Genomic DNA, 14264 nt, shown 5'->3' on the forward strand with positions numbered 1-14264 from the left:
TTTGGTGATTTTCTCGTCACAGTATGTCGCAGAGAAGACATCAAATTATTTACTCTACCTTTAGAAATCACTGGTCGTGGAAAACGCGAAACGAAGAAGTAGAACTTGTCCTTGTTTCGAAATTTTCGGCGAGAGTACTTTCCACAACGATGGGATTGAACGCGTAAAACTTGTTGCCTTATATTGTTTTCTTCAGTAGTTTTCGGAACAGCACAAGTTGAATACGCTTCAATGAAACTCATCACTGTGTCATCCGAATCAGTTCCAAATTTGGGTGCATCTTTAATCCCCAACAACATATGTATGTGAGGAGCACCTCTCGCTTGATGCTCCTTCCTCCAAAAGAAATCAAAAACCTCTCCAAGGGGAGGATTTTTTTTTTTTGGTAATAAAAGACATCATAGCTTCAAATCTATGATTGAAATATCTGCATATATTCACTGGATCTAAAGAACACAGTTCTCCAGGAGTTTTGAATTCTATATTTTGTATGTTTCCATTTGCCTCTCGTAGAAATTGAAGTAAATCGTCCCATGGATACTCAGCACAACTAAGAGTGAGGAACCATGTAGGAGTTCCTAAGTTTCTTAGCATACATTTCAATTCCCCATGATGACGGAACCAATACTCGTTTGTACCACTCTCACATGCCATGAGATTGATTAGCTGAGATTCCAAAATACTGTCTTGCAGATTGACTTTCTCCATAAAGTCCCTCGCCGAAACATTTTGCAGATGTGCTCCACTTTTCAGTATATGGTTCACTGTGTAAGAAAGCCCAGATAAGTCTCTTTCATACAGTAGATGAAACAAATACGGAATGCATTGACGAAACCTTGGATCTTCAGCATATAATCTTAAAGTCCGGTATTCAGCTGCAGGAATTTGAACTGATCGATCTTCATATCGTCCTCCTCGACCTGTTGGAAATAACTGTGGAAAACAACGAGCTTCCATAACTTTCTTCCCATACACTAATGGGACTTCCTTTTGCTGCTTTCATTTGAAACAAGTCAATTGCATTCCCCATTACTTCTTTGGAATGCAAAGGATGAACAGTATATTGTTCATATATTTCTTCACCTCTAGACACATCAACTTTTTCAATTTGGCCGGCTGAACAATCACTGTCTTCTTCTGCAGCTATTTCCTCTACTCCAACACATACATGTTTGTAGTACTCATTGTTTTTGACCAAATACAACGCTGCCTTTTTGATTTTCCTAACATCCACTAAATCTTGCCAGATTTTCTTACTCGCGTTTTTTGTAGTATTTGTTGTAGGAGACTGCTTTAATTCCGTTGCTGTTTTTGTTTTTTTCCGCTTAGCATCTTTCCTTCTCCTCTGCCTTGAGGGCATATTTCCTTACTATTGAAATCTTGATTTGAATCTGTGGTAAACAAAAAAAACACATTATAGACCACTATTACCAAACAACAAAGCAATGAGTAAACAATATAAACACCATAATGCTTATACATATGACCTTATCTCTGTTTTTTAAATGTTATTCTAAAAAAATATTTCGGGCACATGAATTGGTTTTACATTATTGACAAGGATTAGATAGTATCTGCATGATTTAAAAAAAAGCACATTTCACAATCATATCACCTGTGTTTCCTCAGATTAGTAAGCAGATTGTGCACATGAGGTGAGGCCTGTCCTGGGGAGCATAGGTGGTGAAGCCGGTGTTTAAGACTGCACTGGACTGGACTTCATGAAGCCTATCCCCCACTGCACTCTTAGACACAGCCCTCACTTCCTTTATACCCATGGACAGACCTCTCTTGCAGTAGACTCTTCAACACAAACATCACCTCCTCTGCCCCCCTGGACAATCCTCACCTCATCTGCAACCCTGAATAGACCTCAACTCATCTGCACCCCTAGACAGGCCTCAGTTCATATACACCCCTGGACACACCTCATCTCATCTGCACCCTGTCACCATCAATTATACCCAATATATTGAGGTCTGTCCAAGGGGCCCAGATTAGATAAGGCTTGTCTAAGGGTATATTTATTTAATCTTTCAGACACTATTTATTCTTACTCAAAAATGTAAAAGCCATTGATTTGCCCCTAAATTCGTTTTTTCATTAACATTTTAGAAACACAGCGCAGGTCCTATGTACAAGCATTCAATTTCACTACTGAAACCTCACTATTTCACAAAATGAAAATCCTCTATCATGCAAATGTTGATAGCAAGCATTATCAAAAAGCAAGACACAAACCAACAGCAAAGAAACTCAGGGCCTTATTTATGAAGGCCTTGCACTACCGGTGCGTCACTTTTTCCCATGTTAAAAGTGACGCACCAGCGGCGCAAGGCCTTCATAAATAAGGCCCTCAGTGTGCTTCCTAATCTAAGGTAACACAGGTGACATGATTGTTAAAGGATCAAATATATTTATTTAATCACGCAGACACTATTTATTCCTTCTCAAAAATGTAAAAGCCATTGATTTGCCCCAAAATCGTTTTTTAAATAACATTTTAAAAACAGAGCGCAGGTCCTATGTACAAGCATTACATTTCACTACTGAAACCTTACTATTTTACTAAATACATTTCCTCTCTCTTGCAAACATTCCTACCAAGCATTATCAAAAAGCAAGACACAAACCAACAGCAAAGAAACTCAGTATGCTTCCTAATCTGAGGTAACACAGGTGACATGATTGTGAAAGGTTCAAATATATTTAATTAATCACACAGACATTATTTATTCCTTCTCAAAAATGTAAAAGCCATTGATTTCCCCCAAAATCGTTTTTTAAGTAACATTTTATAAACAGAGCGCAGGTCCTATGTACAAGCATTCCATTTCAGTACTAAAAACTCACTATTTCAGAAAATACATTTCCTCTCTCTTGCAAACATTCCTACCAAGCATTACCAAAAAATGACACAAACCAACAACAAAGAAACTTAGTGTGCTTCCTAATCTGAGATAACACAAGTGACATGATTGTGAAAGGTTCAAATATATTTATTTAACCATGCACACACTATGTATTCCTTCTCAAAAATGTAAAAGCCATTGATTTGCCCCAAAATCGTTTTTTGAATAACATTTTTGAAACTGAGCGCAGGTCCTATGTTCAAGCGTTTAATTTCACTACTAAAACCCATTGATTTGCCCTAAAATCATTTTTTTAATAACATTTTAGAAACAGAGCGCAGATTCTATGTACAAGCTTACATTTTCACTACTGAAACCTCACTATTTCACAAAATACAAATCCTCTATCTTGCAAATTTTAAAACCAAGCATTATCAAAAAACATGACACAAAGCAACATTAAAAAAACACAATCTGCTTCCAAATCTTCTCCATAGAGCACACAAGTCTCTATCTATATTAAATGAATCATTACTCACCTTTACAAATGCTTTGGGAGATCAGAACAGTGTCAGATAAACACACCAATTTTTCTTTAGCAGAGCAAAAGGTATGCACTTCACAAACTGCACCCAAGACCGGCACAGAAAACCTTTAATTCTACACACATATGCCTCTTGTCAACCAATTAAAACTCTTCCCTCACTATTTTCAAACCAACACCCTTCCCCCCTCAGCCCTTTCTGCCTGTTACCATAGCAACTCCCTCCTCACTGAGCTGTCAGGTTCAAAAGTGTATTCTACAATGTTGCAAATCAACTCAGCAAGGATGTTTGACCTGTGAATACACCAGCTTATGCAGTGCAATGTTTCTTTAAATGACTTTTACTTAACCATTCAAATTACATCTTACACAGAACAGAACCATGCATCCTAACTTTCAGTTTTCTACTATCCGAATCCACCAATCATTGCTTGTGATTGAAGAGCAGTGAAACTCCACAATTATTTTTTTGTAAACCCCTACTGTTCTAACTGACATTTCATTCCCACACTTCATCTGACTGCACCAGAACCTTCTCTCACCATGTATTCTGTCTGGATTATTGGACATAGCTACATCCACTGGGCTCAAAGGTATGCAGCAAGCAGAACTTATCACAACCTTGATTTATCAAATGTGGAAATCAAGTGGATTGGCCAGAGAGGATTGAGATGTCATCAATTGATACCATTGGTGAAAACCTTTTTGCATCTGCCAAACCCTGACCTCTAAATAGTGCACTGTGGTGGAAATGATTTGGGCACTATGACTGGGGTTGGTCTGGAAATGCTTTTAAAGGACACCTTTGATCAATTGATGACACTTTTTCCACAAACTGCCTTGGTATATTCCAATATATGCCAAAGACAGAAATGGAACTGGTCCAACAAATTTTGTCCACAATTTGAGAAAGCACGGAATCATGTGAATAAATCTGTTTCTGCTAACATGAGAGACTTTGGAATGGGTTCAATATACAACAACAGCTTGCGTTACAACATGCAAGACATCTACAGAGGAGATGGTGTGCACTTCTCAAGTGAGGGGAATAGAATATTCCTCCTGAATTTAAGACTGTGCATTGGAACCTACTTGTAGGTACCTAAATCAGCCACAGAACCCAAAAGCTCTTTTCAGAGCTACCCTACCTCTGATCATTCAAAACGTTTATCTTTTTCTAACTTTTTTCACTATTTTTCACCAAAGTACGCTCCCCGGTACGCTTACCTGTGCGCTTACCGGGCGCTCCCCCCGCAAATTTTTATTTTTTTATTTTTATTTTTGGCCTATATGAGCGTCCCAAGCCCCCCTCAGAAAACCTACAGGGTCAGGAAGTGTCTACCGTGCCCCCTTCTACCCATTCCCAACGTTGTTTGTCCTCCATCATGTGTCTCGATTCTACCGAAACACAAAATGGAGGACTCCCGTAATGCTGCCAATGCGCGTACCGGGGCACGCACCGGTAAGCGCTCCCTAAAAAAAGGTGGGAAAGTAATTTACAGAAAAACCACTGGAGACACTTTCATCAAATATAGAATAGGCCCTACTACATAGCAGTCCCTACCATTTAACCAAATTTGATGGAATTCCATTGAGACATTTATGCTGTAGGCCTGACTAAATATCCTGAGGTAAATTACATGACAAAAACACTTATGAAGTGTTAGAATTGACAACCAATTAAAATGTTACTTTCATTTTCTACTATTATTTCATGACATTTGATTGGTTATGTACCTGAATATATATAAAGAAAGAGAGAGAAACACAGCCATTTTGACTACTACTTCCTGAAGTACATTTCAAGAGCATTTTCACTGACAACTTAAACCTCTTTTTGAAAGGTAAGATGTTATTTTAAAAACTGAAGTATGTTGTGCACTTTAAGTTAATTTGGAAAACATTTTCTGATAGTTATATACTATCCCTCTGTAATAGTTATAGAATGAGATAGACTTCTCTGTTATAGTTATGGATGGAGTTAGGCTTGTCTTGTATAATTATGAATTTACTTAGGCTTTATCACATACACTTTTTTATATTTCTACTTCCAGTCTGATACCATACACTGCCCAAAGATAAAATCACTGTTAAAAAAGCCAAAGTGCCTGTCTGAACTTCAACCCAACAGTGCCCTATCTCTGCTGATATATTTTTTTTAAATGCAAATTACAGCACAAAAATGGAAGGAGAGCAAAAAATTTCCATTGAAATTGTTCTGGAGAGCAACAATGAAAAAGTTATTGAACCCAATGATAACTCAGAATTCATGGATGAATCACGGGACTATGAACTACTTCAATGTGTACAATCAGTAGATTTCCCGATTCAAAATGAGGACATTTCCGACAATCAAATATTAGAAGTTCTGTTAAATTTGGAAAAGGAATCTGAAAAATAAATTTATATTTAATAATTCAAAAATTGTTTGAGACATTATTCATTTTTATATTTTTTTCTTAAACTAGTACCAAATTGATTATAATGTAAAGTCAGACTTAAAATATACTGTGCCACTTTTTTGTGTTACATAGTAAGTTTGCTCATAGTTACTTCCTTTCTCCCACTTTATTATCACCAATGTGTATTTAACATCTCTTTATCATCTCCTGCCTCCATATTGTTTCTGCTTTCCTGACAGACTATGGTATGAATTCCATATACCACAATAACTTCTGTAACAGCATGCAAGATATCTACAAAGGACACGTGGTATATTAAATTTTAGACTCTGCATTGGTACCTACATATTAGTACTTAAATAAAAAAAACAACAAAAAAACAACAAAAAGAACAATTAATAAACATACAATATTTGAAAAGTCTATCATTCTTTTTTCCCCATAGTACGCTCCCCGGTCCGCTTCCCGTGCGCGTACCGGGCGCTCCCCCCGCAAAAATAAAAAATAAATGTTTGGCCCCGCGGGGCCCTTTTAAAGCCCCCACATCAAACCTAGGGGGTCAGGGAGGGTCTACTCTGCCCCCTTATGGTCATTTCCCCCTTTGTTTTGGCCACCTCTCAAGTCTCGATCCTACCGAGACACAAGATTGCGGCCGCTCCGGACTGTTTAGAATGTTTACAGACACCCGAGAGCCAATCAGCTTTCCGTGCGCAAGTTGTGTGGCGCGCCCGGTGCGCGTACCGGGGCACGCTTATAGATATATATATTATATATATTTTTGAACCTAAATTACTCAAAATCCACTGAAGCACATATCTTGAGACATAGCAAAGGCACATCGGGCTACCAGTCCCTACAATTTTGCCAAGTTTGGTGTAAATCATTTCAGCCGTTCGGGCTAAAAGTGAGGTCGACCGCCCTATGGAAATTAACATGGGGAAAACGCGTTTTGGAACCCCCCTTTTATCTCAGCCCCCGCTTGACGCATCCCCCCCAAACTTTCAGGGAAGGATCGGAGCTCGACGAGGCCATTTTGAGGAAATTTTCAGGCACATTCGTCAACCGGCGCCAAAGTTATTCCAAATAGAATTTTGAGATTTAACATTGAAAAAAATCCTAACTATAACTACCTACTGGCGACCGCCAGTAAGTTATATATATATATATATATATATATATATATATATATATATACATATATCATCCGGCAGTATATGCTGTTCTCCGCAATTCTTTCTCTTTCATTAAAATTCGCTGACGCGTTTCAGGGCACGATTCAGAAAAGGGGGTGGTGATGAACAGAGTGTCTGAATTAAGCAGACCACTCTTACCCAGTCCAAAGATCAGGGCTTGATCCATCACCATTATTTATCTCACTGCACCATCCCAGCTCAGAACCTGGCTATATGCAAATCAGTCTGTCCCTGGCCCAGTGCATCATGGGAACAGGGCAGACTAAACTACCAAGCCAATTCTTCACCAGAAAGGAGACAAGCTACCGGGGACCGGCTTCTGGCATTTCAGCCGTCTTCGGCCCGGCTTGCTTGAATCCTGATGGTGCAGTGAGAAAGGGACTCATGTCTGAGTATACCCTGCCACACCTATAGTGGCCAAAAACGATTCAGAAAAGGGGGTGGTGATGAACAGAGTGTCTGAATTAAGCAGACCACTCTTACCCAGTCCAAAGATCAGGGCTTGATCCATCACCGTTATTTATCTCACTGCACCATCCCAGCTCAGAACCTGGCTATATGCAAATCAGTCTGACCCTGGCCCAGTGTGAGGAAATATAAATTTTATGGTCAAGTTGTGTTCCCTAGCGCGTACCCCACCGTCTCCATGTACCAGCTTAAAGTGCATGTAACTTCCCTCCTGTGCCAGCTATGAAGACGCAAATACATTTGCGTCCAACGTTAACTTGTCCTCTTTCAGATCCACCCTGAATGGATTAAATAGTCCGTTCCTAAGTATGCTATGCCAACGTCTTTTTGTAGTGTACCTTACATGTTTTTCCTGCTCTGGCAAAGTAGGCCCTGAATTTCTGCCATCGAGCCATTTCTCTGGCTTCTGACTCTGAAAACCTCAGCCCAGGCTGCCTCTGTACCCGTGAACTCTGACTTACTTCCAGCGCGGCCCACCGCGCTCAGCTCAGCCTGCTGCCTGCCAAGACTGACTATAACCTTCGAGTTATCTGTTCCGCTCCTCGAAAATACATTCCTGCCTACTAGCTTCAGTAAACATCCCCCTCATCTGCAGAGCAGAGGGCCAACCTGTCTCTATGCAAGTAATTCATAGCCTCTGTTACCATGCTCTCATGGAAGGCCCCATGCCCCAAGCTTCTCAGGCAGACACTTAGGCGCTTAAAACACGCACTCACAGTCAGTATAGAATAGCTTCTGCCCCAGAGACCTTTTCCGTCCAGATAATATGGTTCCCAAACATCAGATATCAGATATGATAGAAGTACAAGTTGATCTGACATGCCAGACTTCTGTCTCTTTCCGTCAGTGTAAATGTCAAGCCCCCTGCACCCTCCAGTTTCACGTCAATCACACGTCATGCAGCTGCGCGCGCATCCAAGCTTCCGATTTCTGCTGACATTGCAACATTTCTGTTAGTGCCATCCTTTCTTTGACACCTACCTGGTGACGTTTCTAGCACACACCTCTAGTTCACGCCTAGTCCACGCCTTCTGGTTACGTACTAGTAACACGTGGATACTGTTATCTTGTCTTCTCTCAGCTGTTACGCCTACTATACTGTTTTCTATGACATGAATTAAGTATATAAGCTATGTACTGTCAATAAAATGTAGCGCGCGTGCTCTCTATCCCTTCTTCCACCCCTGTGGTGGGAAGAACATGATATATTGGTCTTGACCATTCCTTTTTGAGGAATAAAACCCCTAAGAACTCTAACACCACGGACTCTGATTCTTTCTTTCCGATTGAGTTATTATTGATTAAGTACTTACCTGCATAGAAATTAAGACGGTAAATTATATATTTACATCATTTTGGCGCCCGAACAGGGACCCCTCCCCCACCTCACGCGCCGGTTGGTGCGTTGCAAGCTCTGTCCCCTGCCATCAGTTAGAAGGAAACTACGCGTACCGGCAGGATTTCCTGCATCTCCCTCTGGCCCACGGAGGTGACGAAGACTGCGATCAGTACCCAGACGAGGCGGTGAGGAGTGCGGAGGATCCCGACCAGAGCCTAGCCGAAAGAAGCAAGGTCCGAGGTGTCAAGAGGCCCACCAGTTTTCCGAAGTTTTCCGAAGTCGAGCCGAGTCCAGTCCAGTCGAGTTTTCCGAGGCCTTCAGTTTCCGTGCTTCCCGGTGAGTACCATTGCTGGGACGTATCTAGACGGGTTTGGGTACACAAGTCCGGTCTGCACTGTTTTTAGACAGTGTATCTGTACTGTTTAGCAGTACATCCGTTATTCAAGTTTCTGCGCTGTTTCAGCAGTGTATCTGTACTGTTTAGCAGTACATCTGTTATATAGGGTAGTGATATATGTCTCAAATGTCTTTTCATGTGATTAACGTGGTATGAATGTGACTGTTTTAATGTGCATTATTGTGTTCTTGTATAACTAATTGTATTCAGTATTAAGTAGTTAGGGTTGAGCATTCAGTATAGAAGTAAACAAGATGCCGTTTTTCAACAAGCTAAAGCAGATAGGAACTAGGAAAGGGATACTAGAGGAAGAAATTCCTATCCCCCCTAGGGACACTCCAGGAAACTTCATGTACCACAAGCATGGCATAGATGCCATATTATTTCTAGAGTTATGGGCCGACTATACTAAGCACCTAGACGAAAGACACAGATGGCCTGTTAACGGAACATGGGATGCCGAGTGCATCATGAAGGTAGAAGAAGCATTATGGAAAAAGAAAGCCAGACAATCCCAGAAAGACGCCATAGAGTTTTGGCGTAAGGAATCACATAAGCGTGCTGAAAAAGCACTACGTAGAGAAGACAGACTTAAAGAATCAGACAAGGCCCAAGAAAACGAGTTAGTTACTGAGGGGATCCGAGTAAAAACAGAGCAAGTAGACCGCGCACGAAATAACCTCGTAAACGGTATGTATCTCGCGGCCGAGGGTTCGCCTGAGGCCATCTCAGAAACACCGAAAAATCTGCCGCCACCATTAGTTCCAACTAAAGTAATGCATAAGACTACTAAAGACATATTCCTGAATTCCTATCTAGAGGATGTAGCACCCGCTTACACTAATCTGCCTGTCCGCGCCCTGCCTAACGACAGGGACGGGGGTGGTAATCCCCCCCAAGATCAAATTCCGCCAGTACCACAACAGAATACTGCTGTCTCCCCACTTCCACCACTTCCCGTACTTAAAGTTGATCTACCGAAAGCACTTCTACCTGATCCTACTAAAAGAAAAATTCAAGTTCAGGTACAGACTTCGCCGAGAGATAATGCCCAAGCCTCCGCCTCAGGGGGTGCGGAAGGGGGTCTACACACCCCGCCATTGACGCGCAGGTTACAGCTCAGGGACTTTCGGAGTCCTTTTTCGTTCAAGTCTCCCAGCCTTGATATATTCAAGGAAAACCTTTCAGTTTGCAGATATGATCCAGTACCCGGTAAAGACAATATAATGATGATGGCATCACTACGGTTAAGATCTGCTACTGATTTCCTGCTATGCTATGCAGGTATGAAGGAGCGCCTAGATAGAATATATGAGTTTATTCAGACGGGGAAAGACCCTGACAGTATTCAGGAGGCCATGGAGCGACAGAAAGTTGATGTTCAAGCACAGATACTACGTTTTTTCATAAATTGCCTAATAAGAGAACGAGACAGGCCGGGGACAGACCAGAGCGAGTTAGATGCACTAAACAAGTGGGGTCAAAATATATCTGAAGGAAAACATGATAAGGGGACTTGCATAGCCAGTATGTACAAGAAAATTAGAAAAACAGTGATAGAAATACACCAAAAGGAGAAGGAAAAGGCTTCCTCCGAGGAGGAAGAAGAGTTAGAAGAACCAGAAAAGACTACAGATACTATAGCGTATGTAGGTAAGGGAACTTACCTTAGGAAAGGTATCCGTCCAGAAAGCAAGAGAGTTTTTCTCTCTGCCTTAACCAACCCGAATTCTTCTGAACACCAGTTCCAGGAGACTGATAAAAGACTCCGAGATCGAGTGGGGTACCACATACTAAATTCAATGGATGAACAGGAATTAGCCCGGTCAGCCATATTATGGGCTGAAAATCCGGATATGTATAATGATGATACACTAGCTCAGACATTTCTGAATCTCTCCCCAGACGAACAGAAACTAGCAGGTATATACATGATTCAGCACCTCCTAACGAAATACAGAAACCAACATTCTGATCCAGGCCCCTTACATGAAACATTAGAAGCACTACTCATGGATAGATGGAGAGGTTTAAGTACCAAGTTAATACAAATAATTCTAGAACAGCGACATAGATATAACACTTTTATAAGCTCTGAATATGTTCCCGCTCCGCCCCCAGAAAGGAAAACGTATCACATGCAATGCCTGAGTGGCATTGAAAGTCAGAACCCCTTACGAGAAGTACACCCAGTTTTGGGTGAGGATCATCTCTTGAAACGTGTGTATGTACACACGCCACTGACTAAGTTAGAACTGTTAGAAATGAAGAAACTAGTTCCGAGCCATGATAAAGACCCTGCAGGTTTTCACAGAGAGCTTAAAGACATGTTACTGATGGGGGATTACACATATGATGATATCATGAAAATGTTAAAGGTACTGTTGCCCACGGGCATCTACGAGAAACTAAAGGAAAAAGAATGGGAGGTGGGAGAGAAAAAGATTGCATGGGCAGAAATAGAAGACGAAGAGAACAAACGTGTCCCAGGGGTAGGCCTTGGGGACAAAACTAAAGCATTACCAGGTTTAATAGTACAGGTTCTGCCAAGATTACTGGCAACTAGAAAAGAAGACTGGGATGCAATCTCAGCATGTAAACAGAAACCCGACGAAGATACTAGTGACTTTTATTCAAGATTCGAGAAATGCTTTATTATTAATAGTGGTCTTAAACCAAGTAGCGAATCGTACCCGCATCTTTTTGTATCAAAGTTGGTTGAAAATTCCCTGGTAGCAGTCAAAAATCGTGTATACAAGGTTGAGAGTACATGGCAAGCAAATACGCCATCCCAGATGTTACAAATGTTACAATACCATCAGAACAGAATTAGAGAAGAACAAGATCAGGAACAGAAACGTATGAAAGACACGAAAATGAAAATGTTAGTAGCCCAGTCGGTACATACCGACGGAAACAGAAAGGGTACGAATCAGACAAATCATTCCGCAGGTCCTGTTAAAGGGACGTGCAATTATTGCAAGCAGCCAGGCCACTACGTACATGAATGTCCCGTTCTGAAACATAATATAGCGACAGGTAAAACTAAAGAGAGACCGCATCCACCTAGACAAGATCAAGTCCAACAACAGACGTCACAGAATGTACAGCCCATGCAGAACACACAGCCTACGCATGCTTCATCTCATACAGCACAGACAGTAGCGGTACCACAGCCCACCGCTTCGACTCAACAAGTTTCCCAACAGATGTACCAGTATGCCCAATCTGCTTATCCAGAGTATCAACGATACACATGAAACAGCCTAGAGAGGGAATTTGGCTTGCCTCTTATTGAAATTCCTGTAGATCAAGAAGGTCCTTATGTACACAGTCAAGTATTGGGAAGAGACAGAAAATTTTTAATTGACACAGGGGCAAGCCGCACCACAATCAGCCATGACGAAGTCCCAGGGGCACCCCTCTCAGGCTCACAGAATGTTTCCCTTGGTTTTTCAGGACAGCCCATCGTAAATGAAGTATCAGAACCAGTACCCTTGGCTGTGGGTCCATTATCACGAGTTACAGACTTGTTACTTACGAACTCATGCCCAGAAAATCTGTTAGGAATTAAAACATTGAAGGCTCTAGGAGCTATAATCTGCTGTTCCCCGGAGGGAGTTAGACTCTTTCTGCGGGATTTCAAGGGTCATTATGTCTTACGAGAATTCGATGTCAGATTGAGAAATGTACCAGATCACTTGTGGGCAACAGGCCCAACTGATGTAGGTTGTATGCATATCACACCATACCGTGTTACACTCAAGACAGGAGTTGTTCTACCACGAATCAGACAATACAAGTTACCACCCGATGCTGTAGTGGCTTTACTGAAAATCATTGAAGAGCTTATAGCACAAGGAGTGGTCGTAGAGACCGACTCCAATATCTGTAATTCACCCATCATTCCAATTCTTAAACGTACTGATCCCAATGCACCGCCAGTATATCGGCTGGTGATTGATCTTCGAGAACTGAACAAATGTATTGTACCACAGTACCCTGTGGTCCCCGATATCTCTTCCCTATTGACTGCTATTGACTCAGAAGCAACGTTCTTTACTGTAATTGATCTCAAGAACGCTTTCTTCAGTGTACCCATTGATCCAGAGAGCCAATATCTCTTCGGATTCAGTTTAAATGGACGAAGTTTCACATTTTCCCGCGCACCTCAAGGATTCACAGAAAGCCCCAGCATCTATAGTCAAGCACTGAAAAGACAACTAGATTGTATTCAAATGCCAGTTAACACCGCTTTACTGCAATACGTCGATGATCTGCTGATCACCGCACGAAGTGAGCCCGAATGTGAACGAGCATCACTGACAGTCTTACATTTTCTGGCCGACAAGGGACACAAGGTGTCTCCTTCGAAGCTTCAATTCTGTGTTCAGCAAGTTGTGTACTTGGGTCACTTGCTGTCCAAAGTGGGGAGACAGCTCACTCCCGATCGCATTCAGTTAATTGTAAATATGCCACGACCCCAGACACAAAAGGAAGTGCAGGCCTTCATAGGCCTCACTTCGTACTGCAGACAATGGATTCCTCAATATGCATTTCTAGCTAAACCACTCATCCAGTTAACGACACAGGAGGCAGCGACTTCGACTGTCCTCCCTTGGACTCAGGAACATACACAAGCCTTTGAGGAATTAAAGAAAGCTTTATGCCAAGCACCAGTTTTAGCAACACCATGTTACAGCAAACCGTTTACACTTTTTGTTACAGAACGTGATGGTACAGCATTGTCTGTCCTCACTCAAGACCAAGCAGGTTCATATAAGCCTTGCGCTTATTTTTCTAGTACATTGGACTCAGTAGCCCAGGCACTCCCTGCGTGCTTAAAGTCTGTAGCAGCAACAGCATTAGCAATCAGACAGAGTGACTCAATTGTTTTAGGACATCAGTTAACAGTACAAGTTCCACATTCTGTAGAGGTTCTGTTAAACAGAACCCAGACCCAACACTTGACTATAGCACGACTGACAGGTTACGAATTAACGCTATTCCAGCCACACATAGAAATCAGACGCTGCAGCATTCTGAACCCCGCAACACTGTTACCTACA

The sequence above is a fragment of the Lissotriton vulgaris genome, chromosome 3_1 (genome assembly GCF_964263255.1).
Source record: "Lissotriton vulgaris chromosome 3_1, aLisVul1.2, whole genome shotgun sequence".
NCBI lineage: Eukaryota > Metazoa > Chordata > Amphibia > Caudata > Salamandridae > Lissotriton > Lissotriton vulgaris.